The 22376-nt window shown below is 39.3% G+C and overlaps 1 long non-coding RNA gene across 1 annotated transcript; it reads left to right on the top strand.

Moving 5' to 3' along the window:
* The first annotated feature begins 372 nt into the window (after positions 1-372).
* LOC143441860 (uncharacterized) lies at positions 373-5900 on the top strand. Its single transcript, XR_013109600.1, has 3 exons — positions 373-533; positions 4803-4924; positions 5469-5900. It is a non-coding gene; the product is annotated as an uncharacterized LOC143441860 (long non-coding RNA).
* Positions 5901-22376: the final 16476 nt, after the last annotated feature.

The following is a 22376-nucleotide window of genomic DNA, read 5'->3' as shown; positions in this document are numbered from 1 at the left end:
TTCCATTGCTCAGGAAGACAAAGTTCTTAAGAAATAATTACTAAAAGTCTGAATTCTTTAAATCATGAACAAAAAGATATTTAAAGTATTTCAGACGTATTAACTAGTTTCAAGGGTGTACATTGCTTCACAAAGCATGCATACTCCCCCTCCCCACAACAGTTTGTTAAAACTGGTCTAATAAACACATTTTGCACACAGCAATACATGAATGTTTGCTTTCAGCTCATTTCTCCAAATACACTGGAAAAAAGCCAAGCGTACTGTAATTCATTTTAACTCAAACGGGCTCCGTGTTATTTTAAGCTGGAAGATTCCATGATGCTTTTAATACTGAACTCCTGACTCCTTGATTTAAGCCATAAATATGGTTCTCCTTACTGATGGCTACAGAATTTCTTACCAAGCAAGGTCACAGAAAGACAATGGCTGATAGTTGCTTCTTCTCACCATCGTTCTTCAGTTGGAAGTCTCTGTCATAGGCTCTGTGGTGAAAAAAGATTCTGAAGCCATGCCTCCTCACCAAGACAAAGGTCTGTGATTAATACTAATGTCTTCTACAAGGATGGGAAAGGAAAAGGATTATTGGTTAGATTGCAATACTAACATTTCTGTTGTGAATGGAAGTCACACTAGGTGTGAACAGACTTTCAGTGGGTCATATTAAGAATAAAAATAATTAGCTAAAGGTAAGCATTCAAGATGGAGTATTTATTACACAGAAGGACTTTATTGGTTACTTTCTGTTGCTGTGATAAAACACCACAACCAAGAGCAATTTAGGGAGGAAAGAGTTCATTTTGGTTTACAGTTCCCGAAGGGCAAACTGCAGAGTTCTGAGAATGGCAAGATAGCACATGCAAGAGCGAGAAGCTAGCTGATTACATTTGCATTCACACAGGAAGGAGGGTTCTTAGGGATGAGGGCAAGAAAGGGAGAGGGAGGAGGGAGGAGAGAGAGGGGTAGAAATAGAGGGAGAAAAAAGGGAGAGAGGAGCAGAGAGAGGAAGGGAGAAAGAGGCAGAGAGGGAGAAAGGGGGAGAGAGGTGGGAGGGAGGGATAGAGAGAGAGGGAGATTGAGGCAGGAAGCTCTTTATAAACTTCCAAAGCCTGTCTGCAGTCCTCTTAAAGGACCCATATCCTCCTAAACAGTATCACTAACTGGAGAGCTCTTGTTCAAATAAATTAGCCTATGAGAAACATTTACATTCAAATGAACAGATTTGTTCTGTTCTTGAGCTGGTTGTAATGTTTTTTCTTTCCTCCCTCCCTCCTCTGCAGATGACTTTAGGCAAATGTTTTAGTTATCTCCATGATGAACTTAACACAGGCTAGAGTCAGCTGAGAGGTCTTGACCAAGAGATTGCTTAGATCAGATTGTCCTGGGCCTTATCTGCAGGAGATTATCCCGATTAATAATTGATGTGGCAAGGTCCAGCCTGTTGTGTGTGGCACCATCCCTGGGCTAGAGTCCTGGACCATGTAAGCTCAGTAGCTAGTTATGAGCTCCAAGTAAGCCAGAATGGACTTCTCCACCATGATTCTGCTACAGGTTCCTGGTTGAATCCCCATCCCGACTTCTCTAAATGATCAACTGTTGCCTGGAAGTGTAAGCCAAATAAATCCTTCTCTCCCTAAGCTGCTTTTGGTCAGAGTATTTTTAATCATGACAGTTCAAATGAGGTTAGGACATGGGGTCAGGGAGGGACCCCAGCCTGAGTGTAAAAGCCTATGAATCCACGAACAGCACCGGGAAGGAACGCCCTTAGTTTCTAGGTTGTTTGTCTCCCTTTAGCCTTCTCTTCTATGACACAGAAATGAGCAGAGATGGGTATTCAAATAAAAATTGGATTTGTGCAGATTGGAATATGGCTTAGTGGTAGAGAAAGCACTTGTCCAGAACTACAAGTACTATGGTCGGAGATCCAGGCTTACTCTCTTCCCGTACTCAACACTTGACAGACATCCTTCTCCTGTCTCTATGATCTCTCTTGAGAAGTTAATGCACATTAATAATAAATACTATTCCAGGGGCTGAAGAGATGGGTCAATGATTCACAATGTCCTGCCTGAGGTCCCTCGTTTGGTTCTCAATTACCGCGCTGGGAGGTTTACAATCCAGTACCGAGGATCTGTTATCTTCTTCTGTACACTGGGAGATCATACATATACAAACTGGCAAACACAGACACACACACCGACACAGACACAGACACAGACACACACACAGACACACACACACACACACACACACACACACATGCTCACATGCACATTCACATCCACACCTACACACCCAAACAACCGCACACACACTCATACACACATTCCCTCATACTCTCCCTCACACACTCACACTCACTCACACTTACTCTCACACATACAAACACTCACACACACTAACGCACATACACACACACACACACACACATACATTCACTCACACACTCACAGGCTCACATGTACACTCACACCCACCCAAACAACTGTGCACATACACTCATATACACATTCCCTCACACTTTCCCTCTCACACTCACACTCACACTTAATCTCACACATACAAACACTCTCACACACACATACACACATACATTCACTCACACACTCACATGCTCACATGTACATTTACACAAACAACCTCTCTCTCTCTCTCTCTCTCTCTCTCTCACACACACACACACACACACACACACACACACACACACACACACAGACACACACATACACACTGTTTGAAGAAGTTACTGTGGTCCACGATTATATAGTGTGTGTTTACTCCATGGGTAGTTTAAGTTAAGTTGATTGTTTTTGGTTTTCAAACAATTCTTTATCATGTGCCTAGAGATTTTGAATCTTGTTTATATTCATTTGCTTTTTAGTCTTTATCCTATTTAGGGTTCACAGAGCTACAAGAATCTATACTTTGATTTTTTTTAAAAAAAATCAGTTTTGTAAACCCAAAAGCAATTATGTCTAATCATTTATCTTCCTCATTTTTTTTATCTTGGCAGTCATCAATTATATGCATATTACATATTAGATATTATCTGTTATATTCTAGGTATTCTGTTCTTTTTCATTTTAGCTTTTTCAACTTTCTCCTTGAGTCGGTGTGGATACGTTTTATTGATCAGCCCTGAGGTTCACACGCTCACCAATATTCTGCTCTGGTGAATAGTTTTCTATGAGTCTTGTGAATTTATAATTAGTTTTATTATGATTGTTACAAGTAAAATTTCTTTTTATTCAGTAACTTATTTGTTAAAAAGTAATCACATGGCCTATGTCTAATCCATTTTTCTTGATAAATGAATATATGAAAATAGAGTAAGCTCAGTTCTGAGTTAGGAATGAATCTGGGAAACAAAGGCATGGTAGTGTGCATATATGAGAGCATGGTAGTGTGCATGTATGAGAGAGAGCATGGTAGTGTGCATGTGTGAGAGCATGGTAGTGTGCATGTGTGAGAGCATGGTAGTGTGCATGTATGAGAGAGAGCATGGTAGTGTGCATGTGTGAGAGCATGGTAGTGTGCATGTATGAGAGAGAGCATGGTAGTGTGCATGTGTGAGAGCATGGTAGTGTGCATGTGTGAGAGCATGGTAGTGTGCATGTATGAGAGCATGGTAGTGTGCATGTGTGAGAGCATGGTAGTGTGCATGTATGAGAGAGAGCATACTAGTGTGCTGTATGAGGAGACCACTGGTGTGCGGTTGGGCCTCAGAGTGGAAGGTGGACTGGACAGGCATCGTGTACATTTCCATTTAGATTTTTGTGTAGTTATCTTTGCTGAGTTTCCCCAGGTCTTCTCACTTCCTATCCATTATTCTCTCTGTATCTTTTAACACAGCTGTCATAGTTATTTCAAGTTCTCTGTGGGATTATTTCAACATTTGAGCTATTTGGGGACTTGGTTTTATAGACTGCTTTCTTCGGCATTGCCTATTTGTATATTTTTCTTTTCCTACTTGTCATATAACTTTTTCATTGCTTGCAAGCCACTTTGTACAAATAATAGTACAAGTGAAATAACATTTGCTTCATTTTTGAAAGTACACATATTGGGGTAGGGCCCGTCTGTTTGACTCTGGCAGACAGAGGGCAGCTTGAGAACGTAATTTCTCATCTTCCACCACGGAGCTGTCAGGCTGTCAAAACTGGTGGTCAGTGCCTGCCTTAACCCACTGAACCACCTCACTGGTTCCCATTTGTTGCATTTTCAAGGAAGCCATTCTAAGTAAGAGATAAGATAATGCTGATTTGTGTTTATTTTTTTCAAACTCACTTTAATTTGTTTTTCCAATGTCTTCAAATACTTTGAAATATAGTTAGGACTTGCCCATTTGCAGGGTTTGGAATCTGAGTGTGGAAAACACTTCAGATATATTCGCAGGATTTAAGGTAGAGTTACATCCCTTTGGAGCTATGCAAATAGCTTTCTCTGGTATGCAGCAGCTGGCTATGTCTGAGGTCTCTGCAGAGTTTTCTTTGCTTTCAGTCTCTGCACTGTGCTTTCTGAACCTTGGAAGACCTATCTTAGAACAATTGTCTGAATCTTAGTCCTGGCATGACTATAGTTTTATATGCTGAAAAAAACCACAGAATGCCTGGGAGAGGGAGAGTTTTTTTTTTGTTTTTTTGTTTTTTTTTTTTTGGTTTGCTTACTAAAGGGATGGTCAAATGATGTGTACATGTGTGTGTGTGTATGTGTGTGTGTGTGTGTGTGTCCATCAGTCTATCCTCTTTGTCTTCTTCAACTTCCTTCAATGACAGTTTTCTCTACTTGTTTCTGGGCTCCAGCTCAATGTACTTTGAGGGAGGTTGCACTTGAAGACACTGCAGGACACCCTGGAACAATCAGATAGTTTGCTTTCACCCTTTACACTGCCTCCTTTCTTTGGGTGCATCACTTCCTACTGTTGGTGAGTAGCCATGGCCAAGCATTGGCAGACAGATCTATCCTATTTGGCTCATGGATGGAATCCTTCTGAATGATTGTCTACTGTGGCACATCTCCACACCTGGGTCCTAACAATTCTTAAATGATGTCCAATTCTATTTCTTCCTTTCCTTCACCTCTTTCTTGTAGCACATTTTGTCCTTCACAGTCTAGTGTCCCTTCTCTTTCACAAAAGATTTGCTTCATTCTTAATGTTTGTTTGTTTGTGTTTCATTATTTTCCTAACTCATTGATATGAGTTAAAACCTAAGACTTTCTTGGCAAAACTGCCTTTTATGTTTTAAATTAGGGAGAGAATGACCCTTTTTATGGGGGGGGATACCTTTTTAATCTGATTGGAAAAGAAATTCAAGATACTATTGATTTAAAACATCTCTCTGTATGCATAAGTTTAGAGACAAAGAATACATGTGATTCCGAATTTGAACAGTCACAACTTTATATGCTATTAGAAACTGGTCCTAGCAGACTAAAAACATGTCTTTGTTCTCATCTTTACTTTGCAGAGTGCATTGTGTAGCACTTGAAATGTGAAGGAACCCAGGACAGGGCCTCTCAGCTACTCATGCTCTCCTCTGGTGCCTTCAGATTCTACTTTGGAAACACTCAACAGAAATATTTTGGCGGTCTGAACTGGTGGGAGTGTACATAATACCCCAATTCTCACTGACATGTGCTACAACAAGTTTTTCCCCTCTGTTCTCTATTTCCTACTTCTCTAACTTACAAAAATATTTTTTGGTTCTTTAGGGAGATTGCATTTCTTTTATTGTTCTTACAAATAAAGATATCTTTTAGACCAAACTCCATACATTTCATATATTGTATAATATAATTATACTATCATTGTTTTAATTTCCAAATTTTATGTATTTAATTATTTTGGTATTTTCTTATAAATTAGTACTTTAATCTATTACAACTGATCCTTTAATTCAATCTAGGTTTTTAATATAAGTTTTCCATTATAATTGTTCAAACAAATCGTGTGTGTGTGTGTGTGTATGCTTATTAACATGCAGGCACATAATTCAATGGGATTGTATCGACCTAAAACTGTTTTTGTTACCCAAATATAATTTACATTCCAAAATAGAATGACTTTATAACTTGTTTCTTTTCTTCATTATCAGTATACTCATACATGTTATTGGATATCTACCACTCTTTCTGCTGTGGGTGTTGTCACATTTATAACTTCAATAGATCATCATAGCAATTTGATCAGGCACCTTGCCCTGATTGAATTCTGCTTGGACAAAGACTAAGTAGCAATTCCGTACAAATTTATTTTCCTTTGGTGCATATAAATATCCTATTTGCGGGTTGGAAAATTGACATCTTGCTTATTCATTTATTTTGTTATTTTGTGCACTCACTTGCAAAATCCTCAAAGTAATCACCAGTCCTAAGATCTCTTTTGTTGGCTTCATATAGATGACCATCCTAGGTATTGTATAGAATAGAATTGCATGGGTGTATGATGCACTGCTTTATTCCTTTCTGTTGCTTTCTGTGTCATGAGTATAGTTTAGTCGGATTGTCCAGTGTTGGATGGGACCCAGTGGGCACTCTACTCCACAGATGATTTACACCTCTGCAGTCTAAGTATAGACGGTGAATGGAATATCGAATACTATTTCTGGTGAGCTAAAAAAAAAAAAAAAAAAAAAAAAAAGAGCCACAAATTCAAATTCCAGTACTGAAACAAAATACACAAGGTTATAAAAATGCTTGACATTCATTTCTTTCTCAACAGATGTTTTTTTAGCATTGAACACTGTGACCCTTATATCTGCGCCCGAGCAATGGAACTATCAGGAGAGATATGCCTGCATAGCACAGGTGTGTACAAAGACAAAATACACACAACCAAACCACATTTTAATAAAGGACACTCCTATTACTTGAGATCTGCTCCTCAGAATTAGTACAGAACAGCCTACAACAGCAAGAAGCATTTGTTCTGTGATCAACTGCATCCAGAGCCCAGAGGACAACGTTCCTATTTTTGACCTAGCACTGGAGAAGTTTGAGGATAACTCCTGTCTTGACGTCATAAATTGACAGTGGTTTCTGGTGTAGGAAGCAGGAGAGCTTCTGGAAGAAGACCTATATTAACGGTCTTGCAAAGGCTTGCTTCCACATTCTGCACCTGAGGTCAGTTTTGCAGTATGAAAAGTGCTCAGCAGTGAGGGGGGACTTTCATTCTATTGCTGCCTTTCTCTAGTTGATGGTTTGTAGGTACCAAAGTGTTAGGAGCCACGGTGAGCATGACAGCATTCGACATTACAAGATGGCGCGGACATCCTGTGCTCCCACAAGTAAACAACTAACTGCGCAGGTGCAAAAGGCAAAAGTGGGCCAAAGTCACTGCCCATCCCCGGGGCGTAATATGGGGTGATGAGTGAACAGCCAATCAGAAGTGAACACGCCACTCTAGGGTACATATAGCAGTGCCTTTCCCGGGCTTTGAGTCTTTCCGCTTCTGCTGATACAAGAATAAAGCCTCGTTGTAGTAACCACCCGAACACTGCCTCACGTGTCTCTTTCGAGGGCGAAGGGGACTTGAAAAGGGGCGTGGAACACCAAAGAACACTAGGATTTGTACAACAGCTGCATGTGTCTGCTGAGAGACTTTAAAATTAACAATTTGCTTGAAACTTACAAAAATCTACATATTCCAGTTTCTTTTTCTTTTTCTTTTTTTTTTTTTTGATACTTTTTATTTACATTTCAAATGTTATCCCCTTTCCCGGTTTCACCCTGGAAACTCCCCCTGCTTCTATGAGGGTGCTCCCCCATCCACCCACCGACTCCCCCTCCCTGCCCTTGCATTCCCCTACACTAGGGCATCGAGCCTTCACAGGACCAAGGGCCACTTCTCCCATTGATGACTTACAAGGCCATCCTCTGCTATGTATGCAGCTGGAGCTGTGGGTCCCTTTATGTGTACTCTATGCTTATACCTAAATCACACAAAGACCCAACAAAGAAAGAGAACTTCAGACCAATTTCCCTTATGAATATCAATGCAAAAATACTCAATAAAATTCTTGCAAATCAAATTCAAGAATACATCAAAACAATCATCCATCATGATCAAGTAGGCTTCATCCCAGGGATGCAGGGATGGTTCAGTATATGAAAATCCATCAACATAATCCACTAAATAAACAAACTCAAAGAAAAAACCACATTCCAGTTTTTAAAACAAAAAACAAAAGATAGACTTTGAAGGTAATAATTGAAGATAGTTATGGTCCTATTGAAAAGTAATGACTTAAAAAAACAACTCAAAGAAAAATAAATGAAAATACCATATTTTAAGTGGTCAATTTTAATTTTCTGAAAGTTTAACAATATAAAAATTTTGTAATAGTTGACAGAATATTTTATAAGACAATTTTTTTGGACAACATGAAAATAATTTTGATAAAATTTGACAAATAATAATGATAATTAATTTAAAAATATATACTATCTTTAATTTAATCACTCTCAGTAATGTCTGTTTAACTACATTAAATCATTATCATAATGATTACATAATTATAATGATTAGCATTTCAGGAGTGAAGTTAAAAAATAACTATGTAAAATATAGACTAGCTTCTAGTTTTGTTTATTCCTATTTTATCATACATTCAAATATTACCAGTCAGCCAGGAAATGTTTTTGGTTACATTGTGTGTGTGTGTGTATTTTGATATGTGTGTGTATATGTTTTGTGTTCTCCTTTTTAAACTTTTTAACAATTCCTTGTGAATTTCATATCACATCCTGCATCCCAATGCCACTCATCTCCCTGTTACTTCATATCCACCTTCTGCCTTTGCTACCTCCACCACAAAAGAAAATAAAGAATGAAACTAAACCACCACCACCACCACCACCACCACCACCACCACCACCACCAGAAGAACCATCTCATTATGGAAGCAGTAGTGTGTCACAGTGTGTCCCACAGTACACCCTTTTGTCTAAACACTTTTACTTGCAAATGTTCATTCTTGCAATGACTTGTTGGCCTGGTTTGAGGGCTCTGGCATCTGCTTCTCAATCCTGCTACTGGATCCTCACTGGGACTCCTCTCAGATATCGTGTTGTTCTCCTGTATCATCATGGAGATACTGCAGCTTTGGCTCTGCAGAACCTGCTCCTTAACGTGCTCTAGCAGTTCATGAGGTAGATATTGGGGTGGGACAATTCAAAGCCCTGAATCTGGGCCTAAAAGGTATCTGAGCTGGTCAGCTTACTGATTCTCCCTCTGTCATGCTCGGGTCCAGTTCTTGTTACCAGGGCCAAAGCTCAGGGCCTACTCTCCTAAGTGTTGCAGTCAGTGAGGAACATGGCCAGTTCTCCCACTCATATGAATCCAGGGCAAGCTCTCTCTTCTGCCTGCCATAGATGGTGAGGGATGAGGGAGGGGAGGAAATCTCTCCCTTGCTGATGCAATTGTACAGCAGACAAGAAGTAGGGCTGGCTCTCCCAGGTTACCTCACTCAGAAACCCATATATCCAGCGCTATGCTACCCAAGTGAGATACAGGACCTGCTTTCTGGAGTGCCTTTGAGGGACAGGGACAACTTTCCCACTCTTATGACCTCAGGCCAGCTCTCCTTCCTGCTGTAGGTGGCAAGGGGCCAGAGGGGGGCAATCTCTCATTTGCCCATGTCACTGCGCAGCAAACAAGTGGCAGGGCCAGCTCTCCTATGCTCATGTCCTCAGATTGGCTTGACTACACAGCTCTAGTTGCTGCTTAGGCTAGATGCAGGGCTCACTCTTCTGAATGCTGCAGCTGATGAGGGGCGGGGCCAGCTCTCCTGCTGTTGCTATGGCTACAGTCCAACTCATGGCTCTCAGTAGCAATACAGGCTGGGACTTCAACATGGTCTCAGGTGGTAGGGCAGACTACTCACATCAGCCTATCCTTCTCCACCCTCCCATCTCCAGTTCTGCCTGTCTTCAGAATTATCAAACTATTCCACTTTTTTCTCTCCCATCTCTCTACTACATTCTTGAACATTATACTGGCCCCTACTGCAGGTTGACCATGTGGTGGGCACCACCAGGTCTCCGTTTTGATATACTTTTAAAGATTTATTTTATTTTTATTTATTCATAGGAATGTGTATGCCATTTATATCCTCCACCAATTCCATATACCACCATCAAATTGTAAATGCATCATTGATGTCAGACCCCCTCAAAATCCAGTCTCTTCCCTAAGCTAAGAACCAATCCTTTAATCAGGAGACTTTGGGTCTTCAATGCAAGAGCTTTTGGGACACATTTTACATTGAAAACATAACAATTATAATCAATTTATTTCCATGAGAAAAAAATCAGCCTCTTCAATATGTAAATAACCTTATAACTTCAAATGAATGCTGGCTGATGCTACTAAGTATTCCTTTGAAGGACGAGTCTCGTCTCTGGCATTTCTATGTTCATGGCCACCATGAATTGAACAGCTTTCTTTCATCATTATCTTCATTCATGATATCCTTCTGTACCTCAGACCCTAGAACCACAGAGGCAGTCAACCAAGGACTGAAATCATGAGTCAGAACAGACCTGTCCATTGCTAGGCTGGTTTTCTCAGGTGTTTGTCATTGCAATGAAAACTCATGAATGCACTCACATCTGTATAATGCTCCCTTGAACAGGCGTTTAGTCAGTTGTAGCTTTATTCAAAAGTCTTTTCCTTTCTGATATTTGTTCTTAAGAAAATAAAAGAAGGCATTTTAGATTTGGAGAAGCTAAGAGATGATTGCATTTTTTTTACTTTATACCCTTGTATTGATAAAATATCACTGGATTTTTGGGGCTGGAGTTGTTGGTAGGAAGAATAGAAATTAAAGGGAACAGTAACCATGAGAGATATTAAGAACTAAAAAATTGGAAATACCAGTATAGATAATAACGCTATTATAATTTTGTATAATTATATAGGTTTTATATGAATCAAACTGTGAAATGCATTATCTTGTACACTAAGATAGTTAAAAGAATGCTTCAAAGTACATTTGAGTATTAGATACAAGATTAGACGATATCAGAGGAAGCTGAAAATAAAAAAAATTAAAAGTTGTGTGAAAAATCTGCAGACTTTGCTCATCGTCATCATCATTGGAGATTTCCCTTTAGATCTTCTTAGAATCATATAGACATCCCATCTTCTTTTTTATCACAGTCATCTGCATCTTCATATCTAATTCTAAACCTATATCTAAGTCTGTCTGTCTGTCTGTCTACCTATCTATCTACACAACATACAGAGATAAACTTATACGCCAATAAGTATCTGTACGGATGTGTACCAACTAGTTAGCAGACCCCTAGGTCTTACTCTAGTTTTGTTCTGTTGCTGTGACAAATACTCTGACTGAAAACAAGTCAGGGAAGAAAAGTGTTTATATGTCTCATGCTTCAGGACTCAGTCTATTGTTCATGGAAATCAGGCCATAAATTTAAAGAGGAACTTGAAGCAGAAACTAGAGGGATGCTGTTTGGTCAATCCGATCTACGTAATCATTCACTTGAGACTTCCTTTTCAGATGACTTGTAGGCTGTGTCAAATTGACAGATTTTTTTTGACATGGATAGTATGATAATGTTTGGCTTTTTGTAGGCAATGATAGGCAATATTATGGAAATATTCTGGAAAATTCCAATTGTTCAGATTTGGAGAAGCTGCTGTTCACTTCAAATGCTCCGATGAGAGATTTATATATATTTTCACACACAATGCTCTACTCCTCAGCTAGTGTGGGGGCTTCAGAGCTTAGTGGCGACTTGAATACTCAAGTACCATCAGCATAGTCCAAAATAGTACCCTTATATATGTTGGGGCCCCTTCTGACTTAACACCTGGAAGCACCTTCAGGACATCTTATCAACCTCACATTCAACACCTTTGAGAGTTGTTGTAGTGTATCCCTTTTCCTATACAATTTTTGCTCCCCAAATATCCTATTATTTCTTAGATGGATAGTTTGATTTTTCTATTTTTCTATTTTCAATCTCTATTTTAAGAGAAGGAGCAAGTACCACTAAATCCAGTAGGTGTTCTGTGCTTACCAAATCCCAGAGATACGGTAAATGAGAGTATGTCATTTGAGATGGAGGGTACATGATGGTTTAAATGAGACATGTCTCCTGTATGCTTGTTTATTAGAACACTTGGTCGTTAGTTTGTGGCACTATTTGGAGATATTGAGGAGTGCTAAGAAGGTGCACACTGGCTGGAGGAAGTTCCTCACTGGGGGCAGATTTAGGCAATTTATAGCCTTGTGTTTCTGCTTTCTGTGCATAGATGAAATGTGATCAGACATCTTGTTCCCACTACCTCGCTGTGTTGTAATTGACTCTGGAACCACAAAACAATGTAAACTCTTTCTTCTTTAACTTGATTTTGTCATGACATTTTGTCACAGGAATGGAAAAGTAATGAATATAGAAACTGAGAGCAGGGTACATGAGGCTGTAAAGAACCCGGGCATGTCGGCTTTTTTTTTTTTTTTTTTTTTTTTTCTGAATGTGGTAAGCTTTGGAACATTGTGTTGAATGCTTTGAGCAGAGCTTAACAAGTCATTTTAGTAGAATCTAGAAAGACAGTAGTTCTGAGAATAATCTGGAGAATGGAGGCCTGTCTCCTGGGGTTTCAGAGGGAGACTAAAGACTATATCCAGCAACTGGGCTAAGGATTATTTATATAATATTTTGATAAAGATTTATTTTTGTGTTCTGCATGTGTCCTAAGCCTAAATTAAGAAGTAGTGGATTAATTTATTTGACAGAGAAAGGTTTTAAAGACAGCATAAGATTCAAAACAGCATAATGCTGTTTGTGTGGAGCGGTTATTAGCACCTGCTCTTAAGCACGCCTACAGTGAAAACAAGCAACAAGTAGACAGAAATAAAAAGTGTACAGTGTGGAGTGGAAAAAACCACCAAAAGGTGATGTTACAGCAAAGTCTTGTGCTGCAGACGAGGCTCTAAACGTGGAGAAGATTAGCACCCTTAAAGAGAAGCCTTCTGCTCTGCACTGGACAGATTAAAGAGGCCACTCACAGCTAAACATCCAATTTGTGCAAGACAGCCAAGGGCATTCTTTGCTCCTAGAAAGCAATTACTTCAGCATACGAAAGCTGCTGTATCTATGGTGTAATAAAGAAATCCGTGCAACCTAAGCTCACAGCTGAACATGGCAGTGCTGCCCACATGAAACAGGTTTTGGGGACAAAACGATGCAAAATTGGTCAGGGAGGTGTCAAAGATGCTCCCTTCATTGTTTTAGAGAGCTACTTAGACCAGGCAACGTAGTGGCAGGTCAGAGAGGTGGTGAGGGGGCCCCGAGGAGCCCTTGCATGAAGCTAGAGAGGTGAAACCTGGGTCATGGGGAGAGCTCCAGATGTTTAGAGATGCCAGAGCTGGGAAAGCCTGGAGGTGCAGGGCCATCTAAGATCTCAAAGTCAAGTTCTCGATTCCAGACTTGAAGCTAAAATATTTGATGTTCACATTTCTGGGTTTGCGTCTTGCTTCTGTCTAGTCTTTCCTCATTATGTCCCAGTTTCTCTCTTAGATTTGGGAATGTTTATTCTACGTCATTGTATGTATTTTGTGTTTGAAGAAGTAAAGGAAGCTTTTACAGATTTATTTTTTTAATTATGTTTATTGTGTATTCTAAATAGCTGTCCTTATACCCACAGATATGTGTTATTCTCACCTATATCAAGGAAACGACTCTTTTCAACAGGTGGAGACTATTACAGAAAATGAAAACCAAGCAAAATGCAGAGTAGTACGGTCTTGCCCCAGTGTATACATTTGCGCCACAGCTCTTGCACCCAAGACTCAGGGACAATTGTGGAAGATTTTGGAAAGATGATAAGAGCCAGAGGATGGGTTGTTTGCTGTGACACCGAGTCTTCTAGCCTGACTGTGCAAATATGAGGGAACTTGGATAACAACAATATCAAGAACAAAGTGGAAGAGGAAAGACCAAAGGGCCTCAACCTCATACAAAGAACTATAGGCCGATAAGGAATGTTGAGGGCAAGAGAAATCGTCTTCCCCAAGGAAGAACACACCTATTGATTATCTAATACCAATGGTCAACCTTGAACACATGCATACAAGAAACATTATAAAGACTGAGCAGGTTATACTTACTTAGGAATATATACCTAAATATGTATGTGTCTCTGTGTGTGTGTGTGTGTGTCTGTGTGTGTGTGTGTAGAAAAGGAAAATGATATATTTTAATCTTAAAAATAAAAGGAATAATTTTTAAAAGATTTATTTTATTCTAAATTATGTATCTCTGTGTGTCTTTATGTGAGTGTGTGCACATGAGGGTGTCCGACTTTCTGTATTGGAGTTATGTGTTCTGTTAATGGAATCTACGTCCCCTGCAAGAGTAGAAAGTGCTCTTAATACTGAAGCATCTCTTCAGCTTTGCAATTTGTTTTTTTTTTTTTAAATGGATTTCGTTTTATGTTACTGGGGATTATAGCTATGAAATTGTCTTATGTTTAAGGAAATACTTCGTACTTTTAAATAGTGGTGTGATTGGTGAGTTTTAAAATTGGACTGAATTTATGTTGTGTCATGTGATAGCCATGAGCCTATAGGATTCAGAGGCTGAGTGTCAGGGTTAAATCAGACAAATCTCTATATGCTTCTGTTAGTGAACACTGACCCTAGTGGCATTTTACAGGGGGATTATGGAACAGGTAGGAGGTAGAGCCTTGCTGACCTTCTGGAGCATGTCTATGGGTAAGAGAGAGGCATGCCCTAAGTAAGTAATGAGTTCCTTTGGGAGAATGAAAATTGCAAGAAAGCCATCCCCACAGCAATTTATAGGGAGAAATATATTTGAGAGGGCTGCAAATATCTCCTGAGACACATTAAACTTGAGTATGAGGACATCTGCTTGGGTGATATGTGGTTTATATGCCAGGCATTAACTGACTTTCTATGATCATTGGAGGCTAGATGTAAATACATGTCTGTCTCCATGCTACAGGGAAAATGACAGAGGACTTTGGCTAATGTTCTCTTAAAGAAACAGGGTGAGATGTTGTTGAGACATGTTGGCAGAAGCAAGCCAGATGGTCATGGCACTAGAGTAACTGGCAAGTTTTATGCTTAGAAGTGTGTGGAGCTTCAAGTCAAAAGTGAAAAAGCCAACAGAGAGGAGAGGAGAGGCACAAACAGAGAACTCATCCATGCTGGTGATCTTAGTCCTGTAAATGGTTCCCTACTGAAGTGGCTCCCACTGGCAAATTCATGCTTTAATTTAATTGATACCTAAAGGAAGACTCATAGTCTTCTCCTAAGGTGAGGAGTCTTGCCAACACACTAGAACAAAAAAAGCATTCTTGTCTCCTGAGATAGGCAGAGGTAGCTTTAGATAATCTCGGCATGGCTCAAAGAAGTTTGCATTTTCTGTGGGTGGATAGAAGACCAGACTATGAAGCCACCCACCACTGTGTCATTTCATAGTTCTGCAAGTATAAAGCACATAAAAACTTGTACTGGCTGGTTTTGGGTCAATTTGGCACAAACTAGAGTTATCAGAAAGGAAGGAGACTTCAATGAGGAAATGCTTCCATTAGGTTCAGTGCTAAGACATTTTCTCAATTAGTTCTCAATGGGAGAGAACCCAGCCTGTTGTAGGTGGTGTCATCCCTGGGCTGGTGGTTCTGGGTTGTATAAGAAAGCAGGTGAAAGAAGCCAGTAAGCTGGATTCCTTTATGGCCTCTGCATCTGCCTCTGCCCCCAGGATCCTGCCCAGTTTGAGTTCCTGTACTGACTTCTTTCAGTGATGAACAGCAATGTGGAATGCACACTCTGTCTGCTTCTGAGTCAAGGTGTTTTGTTGCAATAAAAAAAACCCTACCTAATACAAAAGTCTAATCTGATAGATCTCAATTTTCACTCCAATGATTTCGCCAGTTTTACTATCCCTTTTTATACTTTGTGTTTTCCTATCATTCAATTCCTGTGGCATCAGCTCCTGAGTTACTAGGACGAAGATCTTAGTCTTTGGTTGAAAAGAGGGCTCAGTACATAAAATATTTGCTGTGTAAGCATAAAAAGCCAACATTTGAATCTTCATTACAGTGAATACACATTGAAAATGTCACAAAGGCATGGTGTCCTGCCTGTAACTCCAGAGCTCAGGATGCAGAGATGGAGGATCTCTAGGGTACATGGGCTAGCTAGACTACCTGAATTATTGAATTGAGTGAGAGATCCTGCCTCTATAAATAAAATGGAGACAGATAGAGGAGGAAGACATACAACATCAACTTTTGGCCTCAATACATGTGCCTACACATACACAAGCATGCAAACAATACATGCACACCAAATACACACATGGAAAGAAAAGAAATTCATGGTCTTTGACATTCCCCTTTATACACTTTAGTTCAGTTCTCATCTCCGTTTGTAGGCAGCGCAACCATGCAACAAACTGCCTCCAATAACTAGCTCTTGCCACAAGGTCTCAAAGTTTTAGTGAGAGAACCATTCCCTGGAATACTGCTGGTTAGATTTACAGTCTCACTCAGTGTCCTTCAACCCATATCAAAATGATAGAAATAAAATTAGAAATTCACTCTAAATACATGTTATTACAAAGGCACAGTAGGTAGTGGGGAAATCCCATGGATGAAACAGATACCTAGGCTTATTTTACTAAGGGCTCTGGGAAACAAAACTTACTATATTTATTTTGATATGTTTCTTCCTGCTGTAACAGAACACCAATAGGCTGGATAAACTATAAAGAACAGAAGTCTCTTCTGTTCATAGATAAGGAAGTTGTGGAGTTCACAAACCAAGAGACTGCATATAGTTAGGATCTTTCAAAATGCAATAAATATACAAAAGGTATAACATGACATGAAATCATGAAACGGAGGGATGGAGTGAAGGAGAGTAGAGGGAAAAAGTATATATGAAAAAAAGAAAGAGAAAGAGGAAAAGGAGCTGAACTTTTGAGATAAGTAACCTGCAGAATCAGCATCAAAATACCAGTTCCCTGAGTGGTCAGAGCCTCATGCTCTAGTACCTCCTAATGCCATCAGAGTGGCATCTACATTTCATGTTTTATTTTATAATTGTTTTTACTCACCCATTTCCTTATTTAATTACTATCTAGTGTGTGTGTGTGTGTGTGTGTGTGTGTGTGTGTGTGTGTGTGACGTGAGTGTCACTGCACTGGTTCACAGGTCAGACTACATTTAGTCTTTCTTTCTATCATGTGGTTTCAGAGACAAAACTCAGGTCACCGGGCTTGACAGCAAGTGCCTTTCTCCACTGAGCCATCCTGCTGCTCTGACAGTGACATTTTGACAGAAGTTTGGAGGCAACATTTCAAACACAGCCATATTTAGTGGCCAGCTGGGCTAAGAGAGATTTTCTTTCTAAGTAGATGGCAATACCCAAAGTAATCAGAATCTGTGGATAGATGAAGTCAGAGAAGGAAGCAGCCCCAATCAAAGGCTCTTCAAGTAGACAAAGCAAAGTGAACAAGATTTAAAAAACACAGAACAACATTTGAACAACAAATATTGACAAGGACTAATTAGTCCAATGACAGCAGCAGAAACAACCACAACATAGCTGATACTTGATCTTGATTAGATCATTAGAGAGACCATCATGGTAAATATTCCAAGTATCTGTAAGCAAGATTATTCCTCTTTACAGGCTCAGAAACGTGAAACAAGTTGTCCAAGGGGTTCAAAGCTAATAATAGGACAGAATCAGGATCTTGACAGGGATGGGGTTTTCATGATGGGCTGCTTTCTTTCTATCAATTTCATTCTTTCTAACAAATGTGTTACATTGTATCATTATCTTCTATTTCCAAGTCAGAAAACTGAGGCTGCCTTATCTCCTGCAGCTGGGATGGACTCCTCGCATGCATTGTTAGTCTGTTAGCTTTCATAATAAGAGATAAATGTTGGTACAATCTAATAGCAAAAGCATGGTTAGAGTAGAAATAACGTCTTGAAAAAAATAAGATTTATTATTTTGGGGACCAGAAAACCACAGTCCTGGTTTGTAGCTCTAGTTTATCGTTTATTAGTTATATGCCCTTGGGCAAGTACGATAAACTCCCTGTTCCTCAGTTTCATTATCTATAAAGTGTGGAAAATAATATCAGCTTCTATACCTCATAAAGCTCCAGAAGAAGAAAATGCAGCAGAGTCTGTGACTGCTTTGAACCAGGAAGAGTTATGCAAATACCCACTTTGGGTTTTGTTATTATTTTGAAAAGACAACTGCTACAGAGACACTCAATAACCTGAAAACAGGGCTATAAAAAGGTTATTTTATGCTTACATGAATGGAAATTATTCAGAAACATGATTTTAAAAATCAAAGGAGATAGAAGTTTGACTTTGCAATTAAAATGAAATTTAAACATACTTAAAAGCCCAGCATAAGAAGATAACATATGGGCTTGTGCAGAGGTGTCCCCCAAAGACTCTTAGGCTTTTTATTCCTTCAGTTAAAGAAAAAGAAAGAAAGCTTACACACAAGCCAACATGTGAGTGGAAGGCATACACAGACCCCTCACTAGAGAAGTTTAAAATTTAATTTTTAGAGTGTATTCTTTTGTGCTCTGAGTGTGTATCTATTTGTTTAATTGTGAATCTATCTACCCAAACTGTTACCAACGCAAAGCATTTCCGAAAGAACAGTCTGAAACAAAGTATAATGAAAGAAACATTGGCTGAAAACAAATTTGTATAGCAGAATTTTTAAATAATGTAACTTAAAGTGGCTTTTAAGTACTAATTTGGTGAATTGCTTCACTTAAAAATATAAAGTCAGGGTGGGCAAGAGGACCATTGCCAAGCTTATCTGTCTGGGTTTTTTCCCTGAACCTACATAGTGAAAGCACAGATTTCTGTAAGTTATCATTACACACGTGCACACACACACACACACACACACACACACACACACACACACAAAGAGAGAGAGAGAGAAAATGAGAGAGAGAGAGAGAGAGAGAGAGAGAGAGAGAGAGAGAGAGAGAGAGAGAGCTAGATAAATATGTCTTTCCCCTTCGTTTGATAATACTCCCAAAGGCTGGCAAAGAAATACTGACCTTTTTGCTTGTTCAGTTTTATTTCTGTACCCATGATAGAGAATGACATGGGTAATAAACTGACAATTTACTTGATAAAATCTTATGGACATTTTTGCTTTCAGATTGTTTTAAAATTAGAGCAATCACTTCTATATATTAAGAAATTCCCATGGCACAGTATAGGAGCACAGAATGAATAATCTAGACAAAATTGATCATACGTGCCATCTTTTGACACTGTATTTCTAGTGGGCCAATTTTGGCATAATCTGCCTCTCAGATAATAGACTTACAAAGAGATTTTCACCATCTCTAAAAGAAAGAGACTCATGCTTTGCAGAATTGCTTATTAATATTTCAAGTTCCTTTTTTTATGCAGCTGGGGTTGTCCTTGAACTCCTGACTCTTGCTTCAGCCTCTTTACTAAGGGTGTGCATTACCATACAAGGCTTCTTTCTTGTCCTTTAAAACTCACCTCTCTATGGCACTTGTCCCACAGACTGTTCTAAGGAATAAGTGATATTTATTGAGCTGTCTTATTGAAAGCAACTAATAAGTAGGAACTATTTTCAATGTTAGCTTTGAGACTGGATAGCCTCATTCATGATTTTTTTGTTCAGTGTCTCTCTTGCCTTATTTATAAACACAGGCTTCCCTTCAACTTGATTTTTCCTGAATCAGTTTGCTTTCATTCCCTACCTTCATGTGCCTGAGTACTGTGGAGTCCAGTCCCCCTTGTTTCTGCACCATGTTTCTCTCTGCAGTCCATCTACAGCATCTTGTCTAGGCTCTGACCTTAGCTTTTAGCTCTGTAGTTCTGAAATCCAAAATCAGAGCATGACTTCTTGAGAAATGTCTCTAGAAGGCTGAAGGGATACTAAGCTCTAGTAGATGAAGCCAGGACCCTCTTCAGTAAGAAGAAATGTGTAGAATTCACACTCCACACTAACTCAGGATAAAACCATTGAAGTCATTTTTTTTTTTTGAGCTAAGGGCAAAAGGGCAAAGTGTTTGTGAAATACATTTTAAATAGCAGAAACTTAATCATCCAATAAACAAATCTGGTTGGCATATTGCTATCATATTTATGACACAAACAAGGGAAGGGGGGTCATGTGACAATGAATCTTGAATCTGGGTAGCAACTCACTCCAAATATATCAAAGACTTCAACATAAAACCAGATACACTGACTCTGACAGAAGAGAAAATTGGAAATAGCCTTGAACTCATTGGCACAGGAGAAGACTTTCTGAACAAAACACAGTTATCATAGGAATTATGATCAACAATTAATAAACTTTATGAAACTGAAAACTTTCTGTAAGGCAAAGGACACTCTTATTAGGACAAAGAAACAGCCTACAAAAAGGGAAAAGATTTTTAGCAACTACACATCTTATAGTCAGCTAACACCCAAATTACATAAAGGACTCAAGAAACTAGTTATGAAGAAAACAAATAACCCAATTAAAAATGGGGTATAGATCCAAACAGAGAATTCTAAATAAATAAAATTCCATTGGCTGAGAAAACTCAAAGAGATGTTCAACATCCTTAGTCAGCTACCAAGGGTATGCAAATCAAAAGTGCTTTTAAGATTTCATCTTACACCTGTCAGAATGGCTAAGATAAACAAAACAATTGACAGCTCCTGTAGGCGAGGATGTGGAGTAGGAAACACTCAAACATCACTGGCTGGGGTGCACTGTACAGCCACTATGGTAATCACTGTAACAGTTTCCCAGGACTCTGGGAATGATCTACCTCAAGATGCAGCTATACGACTCTTGGGCATATACCTAAAGAACATTTTCTTCTATCACAGAGACACTTGCTCAACCATGTTCATTCCGTCTTGTTCATAATAGCCAGAAGTTGAAAACAACCTATATGTCTCTCAACAGAAGAATGGATAAAGCAAATATGGTACATTTACACCATAGAATATTACTCAGATGTTTAAAAAGATGGTATTATGAAATATGCAGGAACTAAAAAAAATTATCCTGAGTGAGGAATCCAGACTCAGACAAACAATATGTATTCAGTTATATGTGGATATTAGCTGTGAAGTTGGTGATAACCAATCTACAATCCAGAATCTCAGAGTAAGGAGATAGACTTCTGTTCTGAACAGACAGAAGTCATTGGAAAAGGGAAATAGTACCCCCTCTCCACCATCTTTCCCATTTGCTGTGATTCTTCCTGTTCCCATCCCCATACACTCCCAGACTAATCAGAAAAACAACAGGAATAGAGAGATATCTTTGGAATGGAGACAATGTAGAAACAACCCACTGCAATACAAACTCCTTAGAATCTACAAAGGTTACTGAAGCAAAGTCTCTTAATACGTGGGGACTTAGAGCCCTAACTGGCCATTTTCTATAACCAGGCCAGTCTCCTAGCAGTGGGACTGGGGCAAAAATCTACCACAAAACCTTCAACCTACAATCTGTCCTGTCTGAAAGACCTACTGTGGCCATGGTGGCACAGAATTTGTGGTCCCATACCATGAGAGAGAGCCTATGCCTGAAACTGCCTGGATAGCTAGGAACAAGAAATTGAACTAAATGCAATTTGCTTTATGATAGATCTATAATCCATGAAGGGTAATGTGTTAGTTTGAATAAAAATGGCTTCACAGGCTCACAGGAACTGACACTATTGGAAGATGTGGCCTTGTTGGAATAGGTATGACATTTTTGGAATAAGTTTCTCACTGAAGGTAAGGTGTGCTCTGAATTTCAGATGCTTAAGCCTGGCTTATAATGTTTCATTCCCTTCCTTCTGCCATGGAGTCCAGATTTAGAACTCTCAGCTTTATGCACCATGTCTGCCTGCCTGCTGCCATGCTTCTTTCCATGCAATAATGGACTGAACCTCTGAAGCTAAGCCAGCCTCAGTTAAATACTTTTCTTTATCAGAGTTGCCTTGGTCATGGTGTATTTTCATAGCAATAAAACCCCAATGAAGGTAAGGAGGGTGGTTTATTTGACTAACAATAGATTCTGGTGAAGAAAATGGTGGCTCAAGCATAGGCATCTGGTCCCACTGTATCAGCTGTGGGGAGCAGATATGAAGAGACACTGGGATATGCCTACTGTTGGTAATCTACTTCCTTCAGCAAGACACCACTTCCTAATGTCTTACAAGCTTCAAAACAGCAAGAAAAGCAAGAGACTAAGTTTTAAACAGATGTACTTATATGTGACTTACCACTCCAAACCACAACACAGGACCTTCCAATTAGGATGCACAAATGTAAACTTCTTATAAACCAC

Source organism: Arvicanthis niloticus, chromosome 4 (assembly GCF_011762505.2).
Source record: "Arvicanthis niloticus isolate mArvNil1 chromosome 4, mArvNil1.pat.X, whole genome shotgun sequence".
Lineage (NCBI taxonomy): Eukaryota > Metazoa > Chordata > Mammalia > Rodentia > Muridae > Arvicanthis > Arvicanthis niloticus.
This window is presented reverse-complemented; position numbering and strand designations above follow the sequence as displayed.